The 25,673-nt window shown below is 39.6% G+C and overlaps 1 protein-coding gene across 1 annotated transcript in view; it reads right to left on the reverse strand.

Annotated features, from left to right (window-relative positions):
• The window catches only part of LOC124292117 (atrial natriuretic peptide receptor 1-like), a 312,171-nt gene that overhangs the window by 259,157 nt on the left and 27,341 nt on the right, over nucleotides 1–25,673 (reverse strand). The window lies entirely within an intron of this gene.

Raw genomic sequence — 25,673 nt, forward strand, 5'->3', positions numbered from 1 at the left:
GTGCTTCAGCATTTACCTTCAGTCCATGACAAATGCAATGCCTTATTCACAATGTACCTTTAGGCCATGAAAACCTTAATACTTGCTTCAGCATTTACCTTCAGTCCATGACAAATGCAATGCCTTATTCACCATGTACCTTTAGGCTATGAAAACCTCAATACGTGCTTCAGCATTTACCTTCAGTCCATGACAATTACAATGCGTGCTTCAGCATTTACCTTCAGTCCATGACAAATGCAATGCCTTATTCACAATGTACCTTTAGGCAATGAAAACCTCAATACGTGCTTCTGCATTTACCTTCAGTCCATGACAATTACAATGCGTGCCTCAGCATTTACCTTCAGTCCATGACAATTACAATGCGTGCTTCAGCATTTACCTTCAGTCCATGACAAATGCAATGCCTTATTCACAATGTACCTTTAGGCCATGAAAACCTCAATACGTGCTTCAGCATTTACCTTCAGTCCATGACAATTACAATGCGTGCTTCAGCATTTACCTTCAGTCCATGACAAATGCAATGCCTTATTCACAATGTACCTTTAGGCCATGAAAACCTCAATAGGTGCTTCAGCATTTACCTTCAGTCCATGACAATTACAATGCGTGCTTCAGCATTTACCTTCAGTCCATGACAAATGCAATGCCTTATTGACAATGTACCTTTAGGCCATGAAAACCTTAATACTTGCTTCAGCATTTACCTTCAGTCCATGACAAATGCAATGCCTTATTCACAATGTACCTTTAGGCCATCAAAACCTCAATACGTGCTTCAGCATTTACCTTCAGTCCATGACAATTACAATGCGTGCTTCAGCATTTACCTTCAGTCCAAGACAAATGCAATGCCTTATTCACAATGTACCTTTAGGCAATGAAAACCTCAATAGGTGCTTCAGCATTTACCTTCAGTCCATGACAATTACAATGCGTGCTTCAGCATTTACCTTCAGTCCATGACAATTACAATGCGTGCCTCAGCATTTACCTTCAGTCCATGACAATTACAATGCGTGCTTCAGCATTTACCTTCAGTCCATGACAAATGCAATGCCTTATTCACAATGTACCTTTAGGCCATGAAAACCTCAATAGGTGCTTCTGCATTTACCTTCAGTCCATGACAATTACAATGCGTGCTTCAGCATTTACCTTCAGTCCATGACAAATGCAATGCCTTATTCACGATGTACCTTTAGGCCAAGAAAACCTTAATACGTGCTTCAGCATTTACCTTCAGTCCATGACAAATGCAATGCCTTATTCACAATGTACCTTTAGGCCATGAAAACCTCAATAGGTGCTTCAGCATTTACCTTCAGTCCATGACAATTACAATGCGTGCTTCAGCATTTACCTTCAGTCCATGACAAATGCAATGCCTTATTCACAATGTACCTTTAGGCCATGAAAACCTCAATAGGTGCTTCAGCATTTACCTTCAGTCCATGACAATTACAATGCGTGCTTCAGCATTTACCTTCAGTCCATGACAAATGCAATGCCTTATTGACAATGTACCTTTAGGCCATGAAAACCTTAATACTTGCTTCAGCATTTACCTTCAGTCCATGACAAATGCAATGCCTTATTCACCATGTACCTTTAGGCCATGAAAACCTCAATACGTGCTTCAGCATTTACCTTCAGTCCATGACAATTACAATGCGTGCTTCAGCCTTTTACCTTCAGTCCATGACAAATGCAATGCCTTATTCACAATGTACCTTTAGGCAATGAAAACCTCAATACGTGCTTCAGCATTTACCTTCAGTCCATGACAATTACAATGCGTGCCTCAGCATTTACCTTCAGTCCATGACAATTACAATGCGTGCTTCAGCATTTACCTTCAGTCCATGACAAATGCAATGCCTTATTCACAATGTACCTTTAGGCCATGAAAACCTCAATACGTGCTTCAGCATTTACCTTCAGTCCATGACAATTACAATGCGTGCTTCAGCATTTACCTTCAGTCCATGACAAATGCAATGCCTTATTCACAATGTACCTTTTAGGCCATGAAAACCTCAATAGGTGCTTCAGCATTTACCTTCAGTCCATGACAATTACAATGCGTGCTTCAGCATTTACCTTCAGTCCATGACAAATGCAATGCCTTATTCACAATGTACCTTTATGCCATGAAAACCTTAATACTTGCTTCAGCATTTACCTTCAGTCCATGACAAATGCAATGCCTTATTCACAATGTACCTTTAGGCCATCAAAACCTCAATACGTGCTTCAGCATTTACCTTCAGTCCATGACAATTACAATGCGTGCCTCAGCATTTACCTTCAGTCCAAGACAAATGCAATGCCTTATTCACAATGTACCTCTAGGCAATGAAAAACCTCAATAGGTGCTTCAGCATTTACCTTCAGTCCATGACAATTACAATGCGTGCTTCAGCATTTACCTTCAGTCCATGACAATTACAATGCGTGCCTCAGCATTTACCTTCAGTCCATGACAATTACAATGCGTGCTTCAGCATTTACCTTCAGTCCATGACAAATGCAATGCCTTATTCACAATGTACCTTTAGGCCATGAAAACCTCAATAGGTGCTTCTGCATTTACCTTCAGTCCATGACAATTACAATGCGTGCTTCAGCATTTACCTTCAGTCCATGACAAATGCAATGCCTTATTCACAATGTACCTTTAGGCCATGAAAACCTTAATACTTGCTTCAGCATTTACCTTCAGTCCATGACAAATGCAATGCCTTATTCACCATGTACCTTTAGGCCATGAAAACCTCAATACGTGCTTCAGCATTTACCTTCAGTCCATGACAATTACAATGCGTGCTTCAGCCTTTACCTTCAGTCCATGACAAATGCAATGCCTTATTCACAATGTACCTTTAGGCAATGAAAACCTCAATACGTGCTTCAGCATTTACCTTCAGTCCATGACAATTACAATGCGTGCCTCAGCATTTACCTTCAGTCCATGACAATTACAATGCGTGCTTCAGCATTTACCTTCAGTCCATGACAAATGCAATGCCTTATTCACAATGTACCTTTAGGCAATGAAAACCTCAATACGTGCTTCAGCATTTACCTTCAGTCCATGACAATTACAATGCGTGCCTCAGCATTTACCTTCAGTCCATGACAATTACAATGCGTGCTTCAGCATTTACCTTCAGTCCATGACAAATGCAATGCCTTATTCACAATGTACCTTTTAGGCCATGAAAACCTCAATACGTGCTTCAGCATTTACCTTCAGTCCATGACAATTACAATGCGTGCCTCAGCATTTACCTTCAGTCCATGACAATTACAATGCGTGCTTCAGCATTTACCTTCAGTCCATGACAAATGCAATGCCTTATTCACAATGTACCTTTAGGCCATGAAAACCTCAATACGTGCTTCAGCATTTACCTTCAGTCCATGACAATTACAATGCATGCTTCAGCATTTACCTTCAGTCCATGACAAATGCAATGCCTTATTCACAATGTACCTTTAGGCCATGAAAACCTTAATACGTGCTTCAGCATTTACCTTCAGTCCATGACAAATGCAATGCCTTATTCACCATGTACCTTTAGGCCATGAAAACCTCAATACGTGCTTCAGCATTTACCTTCAGTCCATGACAATTGCAATGCGTGCCTCAGCATTTACCTTCAGTCCATGACAAATGCAATGCCTTATTCACAATGTACCTTTAGGCAATGAAAACCTCAATAGGTGCTTCAGCATTTACCTTCAGTCCATGACAATTACAATGCGTGCTTCAGCATTTACCTTCAGTCCATGACAATTACAATGCGTGCCTCAGCATTTACCTTCAGTCCATGACAATTACAATGCGTGCTTCAGCATTTACCTTCAGTCCATGACAAATGCAATGCCTTATTCACAATGTACCTTTAGGCCATGAAAACCTCAATAGGTGCTTCAGCATTTACCTTCAGTCCATGACAATTACAATGCGTGCTTCAGCATTTACCTTCAGTCCATGACAAATGCAATGCCTTATTCACAATGTACCTTTAGGCCATGAAAACCTTAATACGTGCTTCAGCATTTACCTTCAGTCCATGACAAATGCAATGCCTTATTCACAATGTACCTTTAGGCCATGAAAACCTCAATAGGTGCTTCAGCATTTACCTTCAGTCCATGACAATTACAATGCGTGCTTCAGCATTTACCTTCAGTCCATGACAAATGCAATGCCTTATTCACCATGTACCTTTAGGCCATGAAAATTACAATGCGTGCCTCAGCATTTACCTTCAGTCCATGACAATTACAATGCGTGTTTCATCATACATTCAGACCCAGACAATTTCAGTGCTAAGCATGTATCTAACGACCACTTTGAGCGGCATACAAGTTGGGTAGTACAATATAGACAGATATTATGGAAATTCCTGCCTGATAACGGTGCAAGAATCTGTATCTAAACGTCGCCCTCTCGAAATACAAAGAAACATCGTTGTTCATCAGCTTTGCGAAAATACAGGTACTCAATAAAATTCTACCTAATAACAGTGAGTGAGTGAGTTTAGTATTACGCCGCACTCAGCAATATTCCAGCTATATGGCGGCGGTCTGTAAATAATCGAGTCTGGACCGGACAATCCAGTGATCAACATCATGAGCATCGATCTGCGCAATTGGGAACCGATGACATGTGTCAACCAAGTCAGCGAGCCTGACCATCCGATCCCGTCAGTCGCCTCTTATGACAAGCACGGGTTGCTGAAGATCAATTCTAACATGGATCTTCACGGGTATAACGGTCGACAGTCAAAATTACAATGCGTGCTTCAGCATATACCTAACGACCATTGCAGTTACAATGCTGGCTTCAGCATGAAACAAACGACCGTGGAAATTACCACGATGTACCTATGTTACGGGGATTGTGTGAAACCAGGGATTTCCTGTAAGATTCAGTGATTTTGTGAAATCACTGTGACCCCCAGGGATTTCATGTATTCCCTAAAACTTCAAGGGATTTAATGAAATTAATGATTTTCATGGTGTTCCATTACACACATTCCCTGATAGGATAGGAGGTTTTTAATTTTGTTTGGTTTTCTTTATTGAAAATAAACGTTTAAGTATAAACAGATTAGGCCATTGGGAAGGAAAAGGTTGTTTTCAAAGCACATAGTTCATGTTTGTCCTCAGCGTCTTCTCTCTACGAATGAGTGAGTGAGTGAGTGAGTGAGTTAAAATTTATCGTCACATCAGCAATATTTCAGCCAAATCATGACGAGAACAATTAATTTCATACATAGTAATTAATGGTAAATGGTAAAAACCTGTCAACGACAGACAGTAAAATAACTAGATTATCACAGATTCGAATTTAAAACTAGTAATTAAATCTTAAACAGTTTAGCTGTAGATGTCAATACAAGGTAAAAACAGGCTATATATTGCCAACAAATAAAGGTAGATCACCATACTAGGGACCATGGGGACTTACAGTACATTTGCTTCCTGCATGGACTCTAGCTGGATTTACACCATCCCTTCAGCTATTGGCAATTTTAGATAATCTAGCCACAAAGTAAACGAACATATATTCTACGATTAAAATGGTAGTAGGTTTAAATTTACTTTGAATGTTTTGGGACTTACGTACCCTCTCAGGAGGACAATAATTTTACAGTATTTTAACGCCCTTTGAGGGTACAACCACTGACAATCTAAGTTACTAATCTAAACTACATATCATTGAAATACATCTATCTATAGAACATATTAATCCTCTACGAATGATGTTACAAGGGACAAAGAACTGTTCATCTACGCAGCTGTGTGTTCGAGTCGAATTGTGGTGGTCAGGGTTTCCAGAAATGTAACTGTGGTCCTAACCAATGTAAATCGATACGTTGTAAATGTTTGAAAGTGCTACTGAAGTGTAATAGCTTGTATCATAACAGTCTATCTTGTCCAAACAAATGAATTTTATCAGCATATACTCTGTACTCGCATCATACATTTGGCGTTCTCTTCATCAATAAAGACTGTCAGAGGTTTCATGAAATCCCTAAGCCAATATTTCAGTAATTTCATGAAATACCTTTAAATTATAGGGAAGAAATGAAATCCCTGGAGGTAACAGGGATTTCATGAAATCACTGACTGTTTTAGGGATTACGTGAAATCCCTGGTTTCACACATTCCCTGTAAAACCTATAGGCCATGTCAATTACACGGACATAACATATTAATACGTAACTTTCCTCATTTCTCGACGTACAGTTTGTCGAATGGCTATCTGGTAACCCGATCCTCCTTCGGGCAGTTAATTGGGGGTGTTACCACAAATATTAGCTCAATAAACAGAAATTCAACCACACGGCGTTTCAGTAAACAGTTTGTGGAGGTTATGGTAATATTAGCAGCTGTTCCTGTCAACGAGCTCGAGATTACCGTATACTGCTAATGTATTTACTTTAACAACATCTCTCCTCAATTTTACTTGATTAGTGCTGAATTAGTTCCTAGCTTGGCCTGTTACATGTAAAGTAAACATCTGCAAGGCCAGGGCTCACGTTGCACGGGAACCATCCTGGATACAAACTTCAGAGAACGAACTATTTCCCTCTTGCTATAACAAACAAAGTTGCGGTTTGAATTGTTGGTTTTTAATATTGACTAAACCACAAAGACTGACTGACTGACTGACTGAGTTTGGTTTTACGCCGCTTTTAGCAATATTCCAGCAACATCACGGCGGGGGACACCATAAATGGGCTTCACACATTTTTAACCACAAAGAGACCACACCAGACACGGATGATGCATGCGGAGGGAAGTGGTGTATGCAACTCAGTATTGATGACGATGTGTCATATAACAGTAAATATACAACCACAAAAGAGGTAATATATTCAAATGTTTAAAATTGAATAGAAATACAATATTAATATCTTTCAAATTCAGTTCCTTCTTTCCAGGAGACAAACTGTATCCTTTAAATCAATGACATATAATTACATTTAATAGAATATAACAGATACTGAAGCCATTCCCGGAATGTCAGTTCTTACAGTTCTAAGCAGCTTTGTTCCATGATAGCCATTTGGAGAAGAAGAATGTTTAAGAAAAAGAAGAGTATTTTTTTAAATATGATAAAAATGAATAAAACGTAAGGAAAGATGTATTTTTTGTTAAAATAAGGAGCGGGGCGTTCCACGAACTGTGGTAAGTGTCTGATATTGTATCTGCAATAAATTTTCCTTGATAAGGTCCTACTGGTGGTCGTTTTCCTCTAAGGATTTAAAAATTGCTGTGAGCGTTTGAACAATGCCCATGAAGCATTATTTTCTCATTTAATGTCCTGCCTAAGTATGCATTATATCCATGTAATGCATGTTTATGGAATATAATGTCCATATATATTCGGCATTACTAGTGTATTTGATAACACATGATATTTAACGAGAAATATCACGTTAATGCAGGCAAGAGTAACCGAATGTGCTTTCTTTTTAAATACATATCAGTCACATGTTTTTTAATACTTATGTCAGACATCTGGACGTGTTGCATAAATAAATGATGTGCAGTCGTCTGCATATGCTGCTATATCGTCAAAGACAGAAATATTTTGTAATCGACATATTGCCTTATTTCCACTGATTCCATAAATACTTGAACGGGTTTGTTTCTCAGGTTTAACAAAGTGCTAATTAACTCTTTACACATGTCAAAATCAAAGTCAACAAACAGTTTTTTAACTCCTGCACAAAATGTATTGTTTACTTTTCTTACGCCTTTATTTTCAAATACACTCTTTCGAATTCGCACAGTATCTAACCATAATACATGGTATCATACCCTTTCCTACACACAAATGCAGATGCTAGTATAATGGTGGGAGGCGTCCAACTATCCGACGTCCGTAACCACACTCTCAGGAAGTAACGCATCTAAGACTGACTGACTGACTGAGTTTGGTTTTACGCCGCTTTTAGCAATATTCCAAAAACATCACGGCGGGGACACCAGAAATGGTTTTCAAACATTGTACCCATGTGGGGATTCGAACCCGGGTCTTCGGCGTGACGAGCCAACGCTTTAACCATTAGGCTAACCCACCGCCCCTAAGGCATCTAAGAGGAGTCAGCACCCAATCTGACCCAGTCGGCTTCCGCGACATCCACAAACCTGGATCTGTGACAACTGGAACTCAAGATGTTTGTTTGTTCATTTGAAGTTAAACGCTTCACTCAACAAAATTCCAGACATATGATAGCATTTAGTAAACAACCGCGTCTGGAGAGGTATCCCGTGGATATGCGCATCGATCTACGACGCAACTTGGATACAAAGACAGCGAGCCTGACCACCCGATCCCGTTAGTCGCCTCTTACGACATGCATGCGATACTGAAGATCAGTTCTAAAGTGTATCATCGGTGAAGCCCAATTCTAAAGTGGATCTTCAATGGTTGGTAGTCCCGAAGTTTTGATCACCCTTCTGACAAATGTAAATGACACTGATCCCTCGGGCAGACCTCAACCCCAAAATGTACCAAATCTGAAAATGCAATTTCCAATATAACTGTTATTAGAAATACTAATACACCATGACGTCGTGTTTAGCGACCTTATGCAGGGGCGGTGGGGTAGCCTTGAGCCTAAAGCGTTCGCTCGTTAGGAAGAAGACCCAGGTTCGATTCCCAACATGGTCACATGTGTGAAGCCCATGTCTAGTGTCCCCCGCCGTGACATTCCTGGAATATTACTTAAAATTGGCGAAAAACTAAACTCACACACTCTGCCTTATGGATACTCGGTAATCTTGTCGCCATGGCATTGTCGTGGTCTCAGTCTTTGATGCCGTGAATTTTGTCATGCTGACGCCTTTCTCCTATCCTGACAACATGTCAGTCGTGTATCACAAGGCCTTTATCAGCCCGTGGGACAAAGAAATCTGGTACCGATGAGACTCCATGATTGTCAGTAGGGCGGATCATACGGTCAGTTTACATTGTTATTAGAGACTCAGAGTTTTGTCATACCTGGGTCGACAGTTTGTAATTATAAAGCAACGTGGTCTATTTATCATGTTTATTACTTCTCAGCGTGTTGACCTAGGCATATACCGTTATCGTCTTTCCTCGAATAAGGAGAGGGACATCTGCTGTCTTGTGCCTGCTGTGTGTGTTTTAGCAGAATTTCAGCAAGCTATGAGAGCATACTAATGAAGAGCAAAAGAAAGTGTGTTCTGTTTATGTAATTGAAATCATATTCGAATTTTTCATTATGTCTGTTTAATCGATACATTTACTGCAAATGTTACTAAAAGGATACATGTGAGCGGGTAATGTTGTGTAAAAATACAATGGTTTAATGAATATTGGGATTAGAAATGACATTTTTGCCGAAGAAATTATATTTATGGCGTTTTGTAAGATTGATGTCTGAGATATGTACCGGCAGTTGTGTGTTACCCGAACTTCTAAAAACATTTTTAACAGTTTCAAATAAAATTATGTGTTAAAAAATAAAAACATGTATCATCGTTTTTGTAACTTAACTTAATTCTGAGTGAGCAACAATTTACCTGATTTTATATAGCATTTTGCATGATATCGTTAACGTTCGATGTTTTCAATCGAAAATCAACAGATTGGTATACTTTCGTTTTTACAGTTATTCGCCTGTCTAGGATAATATTTCGCTGTGTGATAATACTGACAAGAAATGTCTATACTTCAAAATGGAGTGTTCGACAAAATGTTGGCACGGTTGATAATTGTTATTCACATTTCACAGACAGCCTCCTTGGTGTAGTGGTTAGAGCGTCCGGCAGGAGAGCGGAAGGTCGTGGGTTCGATCTCCGGCCGCGTCACACCAAAAGACGTTAAAATATGGTATTTGTTAGTCCTGCCTGGCGCTCGGCATTAATGGGTAAAACAAGGTCTGGTCGGCTCGGAGTTAGTATAATGTGTCTGAGTGGGGTATAGATGCTTAACTGCGGCGTGGTATCTGAGTGAGCACTATAAAACCAGCTTAAGTCTGGGCTTGTACAAGCAGCCACACATACACACGCATGCACGTCGTCATATGAGCGTAGTATTCTCAATCACGAGATTGCACTCCATTTCATCTCATCTCATCTCACGTTTCAGACTGACTGACTGACTGAGTTTGGTTTTACACCGCTTTTAGCAATATTCCAGCAACATCACGGCAGGGGACACCACAAATGGGCTTCACACATTGTACCCATGTGGGGATTCGAACCCGAGTCTTCGGCGTGACAAGCGAACGCTTTAACCACAAGGCCATCTTACCGCCCCCACATTTCAGATATGATACAATAAGAACAATAATTATTTTAGTATTTGTTATTTACATTATTATCATAAATTTACATCTATTATGACAATACCTACATCTATGAAAAAAAATTATGTATAGAAAGAAACATTTTACCAGATCACGTCATCATTCAGGTTCCCCAGTATAACATTACAATTTAAAACATCTGCAGGGTTTTTTTAAATCCTGTCTCGGACTGAATTGATTTGGATAAACTGTTCCCTTAAAAAAATGAAAAATGAAGTCGCTTAGGCTGCTCTATAAAATGCGTCTGAGGCCTTAATGAAAACAAAGAAGGAAAAATATTTTTTATTTCCATGGCTTTTGTTGCAGCCAATCAATCAGTTACTTCTTTGGCATCTGCCTATTGTAGTACAAGTCCTTGAAGTAAGCGGGATTTCAGAGTACATTACAACTTGAATTAACCTCAGCTGAAAATTGATCATCAATAATCGTTAGAAATGGGCTTCCAGATCCTAAAGTCTCTGCAGTTTACTCGGCCTAAAGTATTTTAAATACCTAACAAACCTAGACTCTATCGACCGTTTAGGTTAAGTAACATGGCTGTCGTGATGACTTCAATGTATGGAATACTGTAGGAGGCATAATAGGGTTGTTACCTCCTCGCGGTCGCAACATTTGAAAATAGGATAAATATGTTAAAAAGCCAAACGAACACAAGAGAAACATGCAAAATGTGGTAGATTTGCATTTTTTGCAAATTTATCTTTTCCCCAAAGGTCAGCGTCGCTGGCAAGACAAAATGACCCCTACAATATTCCATCCTTGCCTGGGCGTGATTTGGAAGTTGTTACAGTCTCCAACCAAGAATGGTCTCGAGACGAAATAAAGTGCTTTAGGCGCGTGTCTGAGCACTGGGTGATCACGATGGCTCCCTTGTGTGAAATATCCATCAGATATATGCTGTCGTATGTCCCAGTAAGAAATTTATCTTTCTAACTCGAACAATTCATTTGTGACTATCTCATGATGTCTGGTACCCTCTCGTGGCCATTGGGTCTCCTTTTAGCGCATTAGCTGGTCTCAACTCGTGCGTAATGATTTTTAGCGCAAACAAACGCATATAGCCGAAGAAATCGTCAACTCGTGCGTAATGATTTACGAATATTTCCAAATGTCATATTTGAAAATGAATTTTAAAACGCATCGAATTTAAGTTGAATATTCAGTCTGACTGAATAGATTTAACAGTATTTAGGATATATGCCCGTCATCTAAACGTACACAAAACAACAATCACCGGCTCAGGATCGCTTTATTCGACTCAGCCACCTACGTAATCGGCATGCCACACCCACCATCACTGCAACACAGGTGCCAGGTTTGAGGAGAGTATCGGCCCAAACCATCAGGAACCGTTTACATGAGGCAAATTTACGTGCAAGAAGACCAGTTGTCGGGCCCGTCTTGAACGCCAACATCGACGCCAACGTCTCAGGTGGTGTACTAACGTAAGGAGATGGACCCTAAGAAACTGGAGAAGAGTCTGGTTTAGTGACGAGTCTCGTTTTCTTCTTCAACGACGTGACGGTAGACAACGTGTCTATAGACGAGCAAATGAACGTTTTGCACCGAACTGCGTTCGACAGGTCGACAGATTTGGAGGAGGAAGCATCATGGTATGGGGAGCCATGTCTTACAACCAACGGTCAGACTTGGTCATCATTCGTGGCAATTTGACGGCACAACGGTACATTGATGACGTCTTACAGCCACATCTTCTGCCGATAATCGACCAACAGAGGGAGTTGTTTCAACATGACAATGCCCGCCCTCATACAGCTCGTGCAACAGTGGCATTCCAGAATTCAAACGTCAACGTGATGCCGTGGCCCTCCAGATCGCCAGACATCAATCCTATCGAACATCTGTGGGACCAGCTGGATCGTCGTGTTCGTGCACGTACACCACAACCGCACACGTTGGTTGAACTGGCCGCAGCACTCCAGGAAGAGTGGAGAGCAATCCCCAGGAAAACATCCGCCGTCTGATTCGTTCTGTTCCGAGGAGGTGCACTGCTGTGATTAGAGCTCGTGGCTCTACAACGAGATACTGAAGACAACGCCCCTAGCGTAAATTGAGAGTTCGATACTGACCTGCATTAACTGTTACCTTATACCGTGCTGACCTAAGGTTCACCATGTCAAATTTCATGGCATTATCTTTAAAAATACAAATGTAATAACCAGTTAAAATTGATATAAACATTACCAAAAAAACAGGGTTGCGTTTCTTTTTGAGAGAGTGTATATAGAGAGATACAGGAATTGTAAAATCAAATACTATTCCTGACAGATTATTTTGACCGTAAAATTTCATGCGTGCATTATTTTTCTTTGTCCTATGTTTGAACGAAGCCTTCATCAACTGGAGACGAATCTTCTTGCAAGTTACGGACAGGCAACTGGTCCTGAGAAGAGTGAGTGAGTGAAGAGTGAGTATTGCACTCTGCAATATTCCGGCTATATGGCGGCAGTCTGTAAATAATCGAGTCTGACCAGACAATCTAGTGATCAACAGCATGAGCATCGCCCTGCACCATTGGGAACCGATAACATGCGTCAACCAAGTCAGTGAGCTTGTCGCATCTTACGACAAGCATGAAGCCATGCTTATCGTAAGAGGCGACTAACAGGGTCGGGTGGTCAGGCTGTCGATGACACATTCCATTGTATCTCAGTTGAGTAGATTGATGCTGTTGATCACCGGATTGTCAGGTCCACACTTGATTTTCTTTACAGACCGCCGCCATATAGCTGGAATATTGCGGGGTTAAACAATAAACAAACCATTGTTGCACCTCGTTGTGTGCCGATACCTACTTTAGACATAATGTTTCATATCATGTGGTAGTTGACGTAAAATCATGGTTTCATTTGTTCATGCGACACATTTCATCTGACTCAACCATAGGTGCATGCGTATGTATTCATACACCTAGGCATGTGTCAGCTGGGAAAACAAGGCCCGAGTTTAGACTGTAGCAAGGACCTACGTTATCCTGGTGCGGTGATTGATATGCAAGGGGCAAGATTTTTTAATCAAACTGAAAATTGAAAAAAAAGCCCACTTTTCTTAAATGTGATTATGTCTATTAAACCATCACTCATTCCTGCAACAGGTTTTTAAAAACTAAGCTGTAGCTAGGTAATTTTGCGTGAAAATAAATTGCGCCTATGGAATTGCGCCGCAGAAATTAATTTTCAAATTGATTCCTACCATGATGGAAAAAAAGAAACTTATTGATTCTCAAAAGTAACATGTACGATACTCATCAGGAATGGGTATTATGCAGAACTATTTTTGTATTTATTTCATGTTTTAAATCAAAATATATTTTAAACATATAAAACATATGAAACCACCTTGGAACATTTTTTAATATTGACAACGGCAAGTACAATGTATTTTTGGAGATAATATTGCCAACTTGGGATATTTTCAGTTGGACATATAAGCTGAGAGGTAGTTTTTGCCCAGTGGATAGCCATGTTATCTGACAAATGACCTTAAATAAGTCTTCCTTCAATACGAACCGAAGCATGCAAATCTCAGCTGTTAAAAACTCAGTAAGAGACTTTTAAAATGGTGGAACTATATAGTAGTGCTTCATTATGATTCAAAGGTGGTATTATCCTAGATTTGACTAGACTCGTGAAGGTCCGGGTTAGAATATTGATCTTCAGTAACCCATGCTTGTCGTAAGAGGCGACTAACGGGATCGGGTTGTCAGGCTCGCTGACTTGGTTGACACATGTCATCGGTTCCCAATTGCGCATTCACTCACTTATTTGACTAGGACAAACCGAAATTCCTTCGTTCAAACCTTTACAGTACAAAAGTTTGTGCGCAGTCTTTAGTACCAAAAACATAATATTCCCCAAAATAATCGCGACCCCTAGCTCCATTTGTTAAATATATACCTCAATATGATTCCAGTGCCATGTCCATTTGAATTGACTTTCCCGATAGCCTTGTACTAGCACTTTTTGAGAGTGATAAAATCATTGGTATACGCATATGAAATAGTCGGAAAAGACGAACGATCGCTTCCATGTGTTTAGCTTCCTAATTATAGTGAATGAATGAGTTTAGCTTTACACCGCACTCAGCAATATCCCAGTTTATAAGGTGGCGGTCTGTAAATAATCGAGTGTGGACCAGACAATGCAGTGATGAACAGTATGAGCACCGATCTACGTAATAGGGATACGATGACATGTGTCAACTAAGTCAGCAAGCCTGACCACCTGATTCAGTTAGTCGCCTTTTACGACAAGGGGCGGTTGGGTAGCATAGTGGTTAAAGCGTTCGCTCGTCACGCCGAAGACCCGGGTTCGATTCCCCAAATGGGCAAAATGTGTGAAGCCCATTTCTGGTGTCCCGCGCCGTGATATTGATGGAATATTGCTAAAAGCGGCGTAAAATCAAACTCATTCACTCACTCACTCACTTTTATGACAAGCATAGTTTGTTGAAGAAAAATTCTAAGCCGGATCTTCACGAGTACTTTCTGATGATAGCATTGGTGCATTTTTCTAACGTTATTTACCAGCGTTATGGTACGAATTCCAGGAATCTTCTCTCAAAATCTGCATTTTAGCATTTCTGAATTTCAATAATGATGTAGAGTCGAACCCCGTTGTGTCGAAAACGGATGTGTAACATTGCCCAAACTCCTGCACTCAGAAGGGTTAATACTAAGAATCTGATACAGCATTGACACATTTGTGTATGTCTGCATTGTTAATATGTGGTGACGTGATATTCAGGAGAATTTAAATGCATCAAAACTCACTCACGGACTCAAACACCCATCCAAACTCATTCATTCACTCGACCGCCTCCGTGGCGTAGTGGTTAGAGCGTCCGCCCGGAGAGGGGAAGGTCGCGGGTTCCATCCCCGACCGCGTTATACCAAAAGACGTTAAAATATGCTACTTGTTGGTCCCTGTCCGGCGCTCGGCATTGATGGGTACAACAAGGACTGGTCGGCTCGGAGTCAGTATAATGTGTCTGAGTGGGGTATTCATGCTTCACTGCGGCATGGTATCTCAGTGGGCTAGCACTATAAAACCAGCTTAAGTCTGGGCTAGTACAAGCAGCAGCACATACACATACCCACGCATGCACGTCGTCATATGAGTGAAATATTCTCAAGCACGACGTTAAACCCAATTTCACCTCACCTCACCTCACTCATTCTCTTACTCACTTATCCAATCAATCACTCAAAAACTTTCCTAGGAACAGTTTTCCTGTTTCGGAGACATTTTCATACTACAAATCCAAAGTATTCAGAGCCCAGCGCGAAGAACTGGCACCGCTCCAGGACACACTGTCCCCGACGAATCATCAAGGACATCCTTCACTATCCACCATTGTTCTATAACAATGGTCACTGGAAGATAATGACCCAGAACACGTTTAGTAACACAAGGAACGGTCGTTACGTCGTGTACTCAAATAGTTGTAAATGGTCTTTACCGGAAATTCGCTCTGCTATTCTCCATTACATGAAGTTACCGCACATTCACTCTAAAATTTAGGCAATTCAGACTATTCAAAAGCTCATCAAAATTCCATGATCTGGAAATGATGAGAGTTCAACATGGAGTTCCACATGACATGAAATCGATAGAAAATTGCTTGTCGATATGCGTCGTTGTACACGTCGATGATCAACATGTCATGATTAACGTACACGTCGCCGAAAATAGGAATTGTGACTCTCCAAGAGGAAGATGTTTCAAATTTACGCTAACGGTTGTCAAAGGTAAATGATTGTAATCGGCATGTCACAAGTTGAGGATGACATTTAAAAAATAAAGAAATTGGAATACCCAGTTATTTAACATCTAAAATCTGTAATGGTCATTACAGATAAACACTGTAGTCAAAATAAATTCTGATGTCAAAATATATTCGAGGTGGGCGAGCTGGTTTAGGCGCCAGGCTACTGATCCAGCGACGTTGAGGTGCCGGGATCGAACCCACCTGTGACCGGGTGTAAACTCCTTGGAGTCAACTTTGTGTGCAGATTCTTTTCGTGTTGTCACAACCACTAGTGTACAGTACACAACCCTGTGCACTTAAAAGAACCCACGAATCCGTTGGTATATGACCAGATGGTGGCCACATGAATACGTGCAAACACCTAGTTGCGGGTACAGCAACGTGCAGTGAACATGGACAAATTACTGTGACTATGTGTCCCAGTCCACCCAGCTGTGAATGGGTACATCGTTAGGATGAAAGCCACAATAACTCGATGCGCCTAGTGGCAGCAAGAGTTGTATACTCCCCAGGGAGTTGAGATTGATAATACGATGTGCCCTTTAGATTGACATCCAATGATCGAGGGAAAAAATGCCAGCGCATGTACTAGTTGCGTGGATATGTGCGCTATATAAATATCCTATAATAAAATAATAATCAAATGCAGAACGCCAAAGTGGTCAAATGTAGTTTTTTTTAAGAATGATTCCGACACTTGTCATGAGGATACACAAAGTACTACCAGTTGTTCGACTTCCTATTTCAGGTATATAACGTGAGTGAGTGAGGTTTTCTTTAATCCTTTTGGGGCTGTGGGGTAGCCTAGTGGTTAAAGCATGGCTCGTCACGCCGAAGGCCCGGGTTCGAATCCCCACATGGGTACAACGTGTGAAGCCCATTTCTGGTGTCCCCCGCCGTGATGTTGCTGGAATATTGCTAAAAGCGGCGTAAAACCAAACTCAATCAGTCAGTCAGTCAGTCTTTAATCCTTTGCTTAAAACATACACTGGCTACTTGAGCAAACTACGATCATAATGAACTTAACGTTTGATGTATTTTGACGGAGTTCATTGAGATCATTTCGACTAAACACAACAAATGACCTATACACAACACAACAACCAACAGTGCGTCATTTAATTCCCTAAGGTAATCTGCTATTCTTCTCCTCAAACAAAGACAGCGATATAAGAATAATGACATGGCATGATATATGAGAGAATTAAGATTTCTAGTTACAACGGCAGTATTTCAAACATAGTGGGACTAAAACAAGTTATACATTCATGACACATAAACCGATAATCTAAAAACCTTTTGACAAACAACATTAGAAATACAGAAAATCACACATACAGATGTAAACCTAGCAAGGACATCTTGAACCATAGACAATACAGCTTATGAGACAACTTGCAGATCACCAGCAACTGAAGGTAGGGAATACTAGGAACCATGGGACTTACGGTACATTTGCTTGCATGGACCCTAGCTGGATTTACACCCTCCCTTATAATATGAGATATGGCAATCATTATGATCTGATATAACATCAACAGGTTATGTTTCTACATAATTTGATAATATGTTTTGAAGATATAACATGAAAATAAAGTCATTATAATTAAGAAAGCAATTATTAATTCATGTGCGGTTTCGGATTCTTGAACACAACGTGACTTTGGAGAACACCGTTGGTCGCCATTTCTAATTAACAGTTTTGTTAATTTAAATTTTTTGGGTTTCTTGTTTGTTTGGCGTTTTTTTTTGTTTTTTTTTGTTTTTTTTTGTTTTAACGTTTGTTTTGTTTTCTTCTTTCTTTTTTTTTTTTTGTGGGAGTTGTTTTTGCTTCTTTTTGGGGGGGTTTTGTTTTATTTTTGTTTTTTGTTTGTTTTGTTTTGTTTGTTTTTGGGTTTTGGCGGGTTGAGGGTGGGGAGGGTGTTAACGCCGCACTCAGCGTCGGAGTAACAACTACACTTAGTATGATCAAGTCTGTGTGTCGAAGCTTCTTTGGGTTTCTATGTTTTATATGGTATTATTGTACTATTGAGTTCAGATTTCTATAGCATGTGAACTTAGATAAGCTATCTTATTTGTTTTTTCTTCTACCATATTGTTCGCCACATCCAGTACAATGTTTATTCTTGGATACTTTGAGAAAATTGCATCGGAGGACCTTTCGTTTTAATCCCAAAATAAGATTGGTTTTCTGCTGGTCAACCAAGCGTTTGCTGATAACAACAGCGAACGCCTACAACATTACTCGAGCTCTGTCGCGCACGGGCTAACCATCTGGTTCGATTAGGTGCAAGACACATTTCTGTACACGTCGCTGCGCAGTTTCATTTGTGCTGTCGACTTTATTTCTTTCCTGACCCAGTCAGGACTACTTGCTCAATATCTCAGTGACTGGTTGGCTGACATGTTTGCGACTGCGTCTGAGCGTAAACAAGGCTTGAGCATGCTCACTTTGCCTTAATGTATATCCGCGAAGTAAAACATTCTCGTCTCTCAACAACAAATCCAATGACTCTTGACTGACTAACTGACTGACTGAATGAGTTTGGTTTTACGCCGTCTTTTAGCAATATCCCAGCAACATCACGGCGGGAGACACCAGAAATGGGCTTAACACATTGTGCCCATGTGTGGAATCGAACCCGGGTTTTCGGCGTGACTAGCCAACGCTTTAACCACTAGGCTACCCCACCGCCCCTCTTGACAGACCGGGTAAGAAGGTCTCTTATATTCGTCTAATGGAGGATGAGTATTATCTTAAACTTCTTTAATCCTCAATATATATTTGGGCTTCCATCACAATTATGAACATCGAAATTAACAAAAAGGAAATTGAAACATACACATATAAATTATATATATTAAAGAATACCCTCTCAAACACAGTCACTCATACTGCTCCAGTCTCCGCAGTTCCCCCCCCCCCCACCTCTCCCCCGCCTAATGATAGTGAGAGGGTGAGTTGTGATTAAAAGCCACATTGGCAATATTTCGTGGCTAAATAAGTAAAGATTCTTAATAAATAAAATTGACTAAAAAAACCTCTCGACAAAGGAACCTAATGAATAAAAAAAATTTTAAAATACACTATGATAACAAAACAAAAATTGAATAGCACAAACTGCTATATTTAGAAGGAATTGATGAAAATAGAAACATTTTATAAAAGCACAAGAACTCGTAATGATGCAAATAAATATGGTTCGATCTTTAGCAGGCGACCTTTCCTTCTTTTCCTGCATACATCGAACTATGATCACAAATGAAACAGAAATCTAAAATAGTTGTCTTTCATTTTCACACACAAGTATGGTTTTGCGCAAGTTTAGCGTTACAGAAAGTAGACCGAAAGTTCACTCTTCGCCTGAGCATTCATTCAAGCCATGAAGCGGAATACTTGGCTGATTACGTAAAGTTTCAAACGGAAATTGAAACCCAAAGTGTTCTTAGAAGAACTTTCAAAACTCATTAAAATCAAGCATGAAGACCATGTAGGGAAATTGCCTTGTTTGATGTCAAACTACCTTCCTTTCAAACCCAACGCAGGCCTTCAGCCATTCGGTAATGTTAGACATTTGAAAGCTTCAACGATCTTGGAAGATCCAACATTGAAGCAGGGATAATTCAAAAGTAACCACAAAGATCAATATTGTGCATGTACATAAGATTTACGAAATAAAAAGATCCCGCGGTTCTGAAATAATTGAAAACTTATTTATGATCGACTACACAGTGTGCTACTCTGATGAGAGTTCTATGCATGTAGTTGATGTAATCTGGACAAAAAAAGTATACAAGGTTAACAAAGTTTATAATGTAATGTAACGTCTGAAACCGTCATTGAAAATTAGAACATGTAAAATGCAAAACACAACTATCATAACCGCATCAAATGCATTCATCATCTCAGGCAATTTGACTGGCAGTTTACTAACATATAGTGAATTTCCTTCGCACGTGTTATGTCATAAAGTGTCGTTTTATGGATTAAGAGAGAAGAATGTAGAAATGTTCAGATTAAAGTTGCTTCTGTTGTGTTTCATGCCAATCACGCGTATGAAAAAAAGTCCGGGTTAGAATATTGGCCTTCAGTAACCCATGCGTGTCGTAAGAGCCGACTAACGGGATCAGGTGGTCAGGCTCGCTGACTTGGTTGACACATGTCATCGGTTCCCAATTGCGTAGATCGATGCTCATGCTGTTGGTCACTGGATTATCTGGTCCAGACTCGATTATTTACAGACCGCCGCCATATAGCTGGAATATTGCTGAGTGCGGCGTAAAACTAAACTCACTCACTCACTCACTGTTACCCGTTACCAATTACTGAACCACATGCACGGTATCACAGAGGTTCAAGCAGTGTGTATCTTTCACCACACGTGAACACAAAACCGCATCATAATTCTTCACGAAAAAAAGGAAAATAGAAAATTGAATATTTTCTCTCATTTTCGGGACCATTCTTTGTCATGAAAAAAATCCAACATTTTAAGGAATCTAACACAGCTCGTAACGATTATTTTTTGTAAATGCGAAAGATTTGCTAAGTAAGTGTTGTGTTGAACTAAGCAGCATTTGATGCACATCAATTGGTCCTCTGAACTCGCTGTAGCTGGAATTAACTTTGAACTGAACCTTATTCACACTACGACAGCGTTCTGCGGCATCATTATGTACAGCTTATATATATTCATGAGGTGGGGTGAGGTGAAATTGGGTTTAACGTCTTGAGAATATTTCGCTCATGAAGGCGTGGATGGGTGTGTTTGTGTGGCTGCTTGTACTAGTCCAGACTTAATCTGGTTTTATAGTGCTAGCCCACTGAGATACCATGCCGCAGTGAAGCATGAATATCGAACCCGCGACCTTCCGCTCTCCGGGCGGACACTCTAACCACTACACCCACACTCCGGCACAGCGATGACTTAACATAACATCACTGCCACAGGCTAATTTGCATATCACGTGACCGGACTTTTCTCTTGTTTGTAATCAAACGCGCATATTCATAATAGGAAGAGACTGGACTCCCGAAAGCTTTTCGGCGCTCTCTTCATAATGTTTTACATTGTTACATATATATTCTTCCACAACTGCGACAGTAAGGTCTATGACAGTACATTTTTAGATATCAAACTGGCTGCATCGTTTGCTCTCCATCAGCTTCGATGAGAGCACGTGGAGCCGTACAACCTATGTAAACAAAGGATCGCTACGCAAATCGAAATAGAGTTACATGTTTTTGGATATTTTCTCAGTGGAACTAAACCATTCTATTAAAGGTGTTTAGTTAGAAGTGTAGACTCGTCAAAAATGAAAGAGTAAAAGAAATCTGTACATTATATTGAATGGACGAATCGTCACATGTTTCTGGCCTGTGGCAGAGGTACTATGCTGGTTTGCCGCATGGAACTCTGGGTAGGAGAGAGCACTACACTTCGGAGGCGGTCTATATATATTACATACGTGTATGATACACAGAATGGTAATGTAAGCATATCGCTTGGTTGCGAGAATAAACTATGCCTGTGCATGCATTTAACCAGATAAATGAACAAGGGAACACTCATGCGTTATTGTATATCATCTTTTGTGGGACTTTGCGTAAAATGTGACATTAGTATTTTGCAAAATATTGCTGATTTCCTAATGGTTTTTATTTTCCTAATTGTGCCGCTGCGTTGTTTTTAGAGCATCTTTCGGAGTACTTACATTTTCTGAAGGTTACAGCATTACGTATAGAGGTCGAGACTTTAAGAGGTGTTTTACCAATGTACATGAGCACCATGTATTAACATGTTGCACTTGATGACAGTGTCAGCTTGGTATTACAGGTAAACAGATCAGTATTTCAGCAGTCATCAATATCGTTCACAGCATCTTGATAGTTCAGTGACAACAGAGCAGTTCTTGTTATCACAGACAAACACATTAAGAATGAAATTCTTCTGATCCTCAGAGATTGTCCGACCTGCATGTATATATGCTTAACTAGAGATGCTCTACAGTGTCTGTGGTTTCATCACAGGATACAATCCAGCAAGATCAATGATATCGGACAAGCAGCCTCTGTTGAAAGTTCCATCCGTGAACTATGACTGCCGATCTTTTGCCTTTAATGCAGCAAGAAGATGGAACAGTATACCCTTACATTTTAGTCAGTCCCCAGCATGCGAGGTCCTCAAAACGGACACCAAGCACCATCATTTTCAAACTGGCTTTCAAGAATAACTTGTTATTCCAACAACTTAGTGCTTTTTGACCATGGATTGATCTCTAATGCACTGCCTTCAAGAATAACTTATTATTCCAACAACTTAGTTCGTTTTGACCATGGATTGAGCTCTAATGCACTGCCTTCAAGAATAACTTGTTATTCCAAAAATTTAGTGCGTTTTGACCATGGATTGAGCTCTAATGCACTGCCTTCAAGAATAACTTGTTATTCCAAGTACTTAGTTCGTTTTGACCATGGGTTAAGCTCTAATGCACTGCCTTCAAGAATAAGTTGTTATTCCAACAACTTAGCGTGTTTTGACCATGCATTGTGCTCTAATGCATTCTACAGACGAACTATTATTACATATACCTTATAAAGACCAGATGCATCACATATGTTATTTGTTCCAGTTCCAAGACGGCGGTATGCAAATATCGAATCTGCACGAGACAATCCTATGATGTTCATCACTGGATTGTCTGGTCCAGATTCCTTTATTAACAGACCATTTGCCTATAGTTGGGATATGATCATGACTGGCAGACATCACTGCATGTACACAATTGATTATATGTATGTATATCGATACAGGCTGTAATAGAAGTCGTTGAAGGTCACGGCTATCTCCGTGCAGTTACGTTGTCAACTATATGTTACACAGTGGATAGTATTTATGTTGTCAAATTCCCCGGACTACTTCCTGAGACTTTCTGTTGCCATCAGTGTGTCAAGAACTATTACTTTAAATATTTTCAAGAAACTGGAATAATTTGTTCTGGCTGGTACCGTGTCCGTTGAGTTTATATTACTTGCAGTAGTAATTACACCATGTAACATGTTTGGCACGGAGGGTTTATACATAAATTGGAAATGTATGGTATTAAAGGTAGATTTTTAGAGTGGTTATGTAATTACATATGTAATCGCTATCAAAAGGTTTTGTTAATGGAGCCCTGTCTAAACCAAGGTTACTCCAAGCTGGCGTCCCACAAGGATCAGTGTTGGGTCCGTTTTTATTCATTGTTTATGTAAATGATATTGCTGATGACTTAGATTGCATAACGCGACTATTTGCAGATGACACATCATTAGGCAAGGCTTCGGGAAATCTTAACAGAATAGAAACCTCATTAAACATATATGCCACAAGTTTAAACGACTGGGCAAACAAGTGGTTGATATCATACAACCCAGATAAGACAGAATCAGTACTTTTCTCACTTAAAGATGATATTTGCTCGATTAACTTACTATTTGACGATAAGACTGTTAAAACGGTAGAAGATCATAAACATTTGGGGATAATACTTTCATCGAACGGCAAATGGTCCTCCCATGTATCTAATATTGTTTTCAAAACCTCTAAAATGATTTTTCTCAATGAGAAAACTTAAATATATTCTTAACAGAAATACACTTCTAAAGATTTACACAGTTTTTATAAGACCCCACTTTGAGTACGCATGCGAAGTCTCGGATGGTTGCGGAAAAGAACTAAGTTTAAAATTGGAAAGGCTCCAGATGAAAGCTGCAAGAATTGTTACAGGACTTCCCAAATATTCTTCTTTTAATTCACTATATTATGAAACAGGCATGGAAGCACTATCAGAGCGTAGAAGAATAAGAAAATTGTCTTTGTTCTACAATATTCAAAACAACAAAAGTCCAATCTACCTAAAAGAAATAATTCCTCAGTACGTGGGCTCCAGGAATCAATATAATCTAAGAAATTCAGGCAATATCTGCTTGCCAAGAACAAGAATAAAACATTCTCACGAGTCGTTCTTCCCATCAACTATAAGATTGTGGAACAATTTACCTACAGATGTAAGAAATTGTACGTCACTATCAAAGTTTAAATCGAGCATAATAACATCATTTAACTCAGTTCCACTGTGTTTTTCTTACGGTATTAGAAAATTTAACATATTACATACTCAACTACGTCATGAAGCTAGTAGATTAAGTTACGATCTGTACAGAGTAGGGCTAATCACTGATCCATCCTGCGCATGTGGAAACCCATGCGAAAATGCTCATCACTACTTCTTAGAATGTTCTTTATACAATCAACATAGAAAGATCATGCTTAAAGCTATTCAAGATGTATGTGGTAGTAATTCTGTGATTACATTATCTGTTATTTTAAACGGCATTGCAGATCTGACAAATCATTAAAATGAAATTCTATTCAAAAATGTACATCAATATATATGCAAATCTAAACGATTCCAGTAGTCTTCTCTCTTTACACCTTTTGTATTATAGCATTTCCCCTTGTTATCTTCCAGTCTTTCTCTGTCTCTGTTTCTAATAATTGCTTGTGATGTAATTAGTTATTGTAAATATCTTCGGAGAGGGGTTTAATAAGTTGAAAGATCTTGTCCCTGATCCTTTTCACATTGTGAATAAAATATGTTTAAACTAAACAATAACCCAATAGCAATTGCTATGAGGATTCGTGATTATATGTATGTATTTATCATAATAGCCTACAAGCATCATTGCATTATAGGTTACCTTGATGGATTTAAATGTATTTTATGAGAGAACCTAATTCTACATTAATTTACGAGAGAAAGTTATTCAGTAAATCCTTTCTGTCAGAAGAATATTCCGTGCAATATTGCAATACCGTGTAGTCCTTTTGTTAGGTAATGTAGAATTGGTGCATTTTCTGACCTCATTTGGAGATAGCACATCAGTTGTTGTATTGGTGGACAAAAATCACGCAAAGTCATCATCACGTCACAAAAGTGCATGAAGTCTTCATCAATTGTAAGCGATAATGCATTCACACTGCGAGAAGATGGTGATCCATGATAAACTATAGAAAAGTGGAACAATTGTCATAAAGACTAATTTAAAAACTGTGTCCCAGGTATCCGTAATATTACTGGGAAATAGATGTGTCTTTGAGATGTAGAGAACAGCCATCTGATCACGAATCTGTCTGGACACACTCCAGACACCCTCAAAACACTGCACACAATACACAGTAACACGTTGTGAAACTTACCTGGAAATAACCTGGTAATATGAAAGCATAACCTCAATGCGGTCTCTCGAGGATATTTACTTCGACGTAATATTACAAAGATTTTAGCAATCGTATAATTAAATACCTGCAAAACAAGTTGACTTCAAAACAAGCGTGTTACAAATAATTCGTCAAATATACACAAGTGATATAAATTTGTACCAAGCAAAATAGCTCTTTGCAGTACCATGTAGCTTTGTACTTAGCAAAATGGGTTTGTAGTGTATGTAGATGTGTTGCCTCGATT

The sequence above is a fragment of the Haliotis rubra genome, unplaced genomic scaffold, assembly GCF_003918875.1.
Source record: "Haliotis rubra isolate DU_JTF1 unplaced genomic scaffold, ASM391887v1 Scf508, whole genome shotgun sequence".
NCBI lineage: Eukaryota > Metazoa > Mollusca > Gastropoda > Lepetellida > Haliotidae > Haliotis > Haliotis rubra.